Below are 4,367 nucleotides of genomic sequence, written 5' to 3'. Positions count from 1 at the left end.
GATAGAGTGTAGAGTCAGGAAGACCATAGTAGAGCGAGTTACAATAATCAATCCTAGATAAAACTAAAGAAGTAACTAGAAGGTGAAGAGAAGGATTGTCAAGAAAAGGCAAAAGTTTTTTTATTCTACGTAGATGAAAGTAAGAACTTCTGGCAACACTATCAATCTGAGAAAAAAGAGACATACTAGAATTAAATATAAAGCCTAAACTACGAAACTTGTGAGAAACATCAAGAGTAAGATACTAGAAATATAGTAATAGAGCGTTTACATTAATTAAAACAAATTAATTCAAATTTAGAAGGATTAAGTTTAAGAAACATAGAGTCAGGCACATAATTGAAAATTGAAAAAAGACATAGAGGTAGATTATGAAAAACACTATTGAGATTAGATGGTTAAATTAAGCCAAAAATTATCATGCTATCAAAGAGAAAACTTATTTTCATTAGTCAACGCAATTTATTACTTTCAAAAATGAATTTGTCATATATCAGAAAAAAATTAGTATATACACACACATACACATACACAAAAACGTACACACACACACACACACACACACACAAACATACACACACAAAATCTCATTATTAACTCGACTTAATAAATTGTTTATTTATATTAGTATATATAAATTTCAATTCCGCTGTTATATTAAATAAACAATTTTAATAAAAAAACCTAGTACGCCGCACACACACACACACGCGCGCACACATAAACATACACACACACACACACAAACACACTTACATAGCTGGATATCAATTACTGATAACTACAGAGCTTTAGAAGAACTCGCCTTATAATTGAACTTGGTCGTGAGAAAAAAATAACAAAAAAATGTCAATATTTTTGTTTAATAATAATAATAATTGTTTAATAATCATTATTACTTTTATTATTGTTGTTTTTGTGATTTGTATCATAATTATTTATCAATTTTCTTATGAACTCTTTTTAAACAACAAGTTTCAGCCCTAAACAATAATTAACATCTTTCAAAGTTTTATTAATAAGTATGCAACTGGGATATCAGATGGATGGAGAGGTGTGTTTGTGTACGTGTGTGTTTGCGTGATATGTGTGTGCGTGTACATGTGTGTGTGTATGTATTTTTGTATGAATTGGTGTGTTTATGTGTGTGTTTATAAGTGTGTTTATATGAGTATAGATTGCTATATGTATGTATTTTTGTGTTTATGTGAGTGTGTGTGTTTGCATATATATGTGTAGTTTTGTGTGTGTGTGTGCGTATGTGTGTGTGCGTGTGTGTATATGAACCAAAACAATACAGATAATAAAAAATGACATTTAAATGATTGCTAGCACGCAGTTTTTAACAGCGGTGTATTGGCCGTGCATTTCTGATAGAAAAAATATTTGCCGTTGTGCTATGTTACTTGTTCCGTGGGCTTGTTTTGAAGATTAATTGGGAATTTCTTTTAGAAATTTTGACTTTTTTAAAAATTACATTAAAATCAATTAAAACAATATTAATTTTATTCTGTAATTTGATTTAAATTCATCAAAAAACATGCAAAACATTAGAATTTGGAGACGGGCCTCTAAAGGTTTCATCGAAAGAAAGGGATCTTGGAATAATTGTTGACAAAAGTAGGAAACCTACCAGGCAACGCTTAGAAGCAGCAAAAGAAGCAAACAATACGCTTGGCATGTTGAATCTATATTAAACGTTGACTATAAGAATACTGCATACTGGCATGGAGTCCAAACTGGCAAAAAAAAGAAGTGTTGGAAAAAGTTCAAAGACGGGCAACTCGGATGATTAACAATTGTGAAAAACTTTTATATAAGTAAAGATTGAAAAGATGTGGACTGACATTTTTGGACAGACGTAGGAGTAGAGGAGATCTCATTCAGGCATACAAAATCATAACAGGTAAAGATGAGGTAGATTCAACCCTATTCTTCCAATTTACAGAAAATAGAAACAAAAAAGTGCCCAGTGCAAGTTTTTCAAATAAAAGGTTGGAACAATAAAAAAAAGATTTTACAGTTTGAGAGTTATTAAACATTGGAATAAGCTGAAAGAAAAATTTGTAACAGCTCCTACAACGAATGAGTTCAAAGTCAGACTTGGAAAATTTGGATTTTAAATTCATATTATTAGTCAAAATAAATTCAGTGGTTCTCACAAAGAGATATCACTGTAATTCTTGTTATGTTATGTTATGTTATTATGTCATGAATAACTGAATAACTCGATAAAAAAAAACTTAATTGACACACATACAAACATTTATGTACATATATTCCGACACACACCCTTACTATATGTATATAAATACATATGCATATACGAATGCCTGTATTAACATCAATGAATAGGCATTTCAAAACATTTTTACACACACATACAGGCATATACAAGCACATCTAAAATTCTCTCACACAAACGATCATGGTCAGCGAACAGTTTGACATTTCTTTGAATAAAGTTTAACACTATAAAGCTTAATAATAACGGGAGAGTATATGTGATTTCATGCGTATAGCGATCTTCTAACAGCACATAGAGCCAGTTTTCGTTTAGCTTCTGACGATGTTGTATCGTCCTAATATATTTCGATATTCATAAAATCAAATCCGTTTAAAAGTTTGGTTTACGTTAAAACTGACTTGTTATTTTATACAAATTGACAAGTTTAGGAAGTATTTTAGTTGTTTTATAGGCCGTCACATTGAATAATTATTTTTGGATATACTCTCAAAAAATTAGGATATACGTATATATGATAATAAAATAAATTTAGATTTTATTTATTTATAGTTTTAATTTTTAATAAAATGAAATTAACGAAATTATTTTGCTTTGCTGTCATCTGCTTACTCTCCAAGTATCTGGCGCAAGGTTAGTTACCAATTGATGAACGTTTTTGTTCATTTGTGTATTCTGAGCTGGAAGTTTTTGGAATTAATTAAATTTTTTAGCCAAATTCGAAAACAGACATTTGTAAAATATGACGGTGCAAGGAGAAACAAATTTTATTGACTAAAGAAAAATTGCCATATATTCCGTTTTAAATCACTTCTGATAGCTGAGACATCCACACCACACGACGCATATACACATAACTCGACGTAGATACACATGCCACATACACACCACACAACACACAATAAATACACACCTAGCATACACACCACGCAACGTATGCAGGCACACATTTCGTAAGTATGATAGTTTTTTGGAATTTTTGAGAGGCAGATTTCGAGCGAGGCCACTACGTAATAACAACGCGAAACAAGGCGCTACTATTGACTGAGCAAATTTGAAATAGTGTGAAAATACATAAAGTTGGATCTAAAAATCCAAATTATTTGTTTTTTCAGAGTTATTTACTTCCTTATTGGAAGGTCCTATCACAAGTGTGGATCATTATGCATACTCTTGTTCATTATTCGACAAAAGAATCAATACAAAAGCAACTTATCTAGTGAGGTACCTTTTCGACGGTGTTGAAGATCCCAATGTTCCTCGATCGCAGGAGTTAACTTCGAATGACAAATATGAACTTGATGAAAAATATTTGGTTGGAAAGATGAAAAAAACTGTTAGTTGATAAAAGTAAAAAATTGCTGTGTAATTGAAAATATTTGAGATTTTTCGTGAAAATGTAGATGAAATGTGAAGTATCCAGCTATGATGCGAACAATTTGAACTCAAACGTCTGGAATGCAACTATAACAAGCCAGCCAGTCACCATAGGGATAACTGTGAGACTTTATTTTATGAAATAACAGTTCTTACGTGAAAAATTAAAAAAATTAACTGTGAGACTTTATTTTATGAAATAACAGTTCTTACGTGAAAAATTAAAAAAATTTATAAAACATTTATTTTAGAAAACATACGCGAAGAGCGCAAGAGACAAGCAAACCGCGTTGAAAGCCAACTGCGAATCGTGCGTCTTCGAAAGCGATCGAGACCCTCTAGAAATTAATTACAGAACCACAATCCCCATCAGATGCAGCGATGGTTTCTATTCGGACTGCGTCGTCAGTGCCAGCTTGACCACATCCAACAACATCGTACTCAAACAACAACCTGGGAATAACAATCCGTGCATAGCTGTGTTTGTGAAGCAACCGGACAACACATTCCTGGTAACAACTCTGAAAATAAATTTTATTTCAAACTAAAACAAAACTATTTTTAAACAGACTCAACTGAACGTTACGGCAATTAAAGATGATTTTACGTCCAAAAATCCACGCGCCAACTCCATCTTTATGAGGTTCCCAAACTTTCCCAACGTGACTGTCAACGGATTTTCATATCCGGATAACTGGAACAACTACTTAGAACAGACAGACGTGAGAAAATTCACCTAACAACT

The sequence above is a fragment of the Helobdella robusta genome (genome assembly GCF_000326865.2).
Source record: "Helobdella robusta unplaced genomic scaffold HELROscaffold_2, whole genome shotgun sequence".
Taxonomy (NCBI): domain Eukaryota; kingdom Metazoa; phylum Annelida; class Clitellata; order Rhynchobdellida; family Glossiphoniidae; genus Helobdella; species Helobdella robusta.
Note: the sequence above shows the minus strand (reverse complement) of the source record.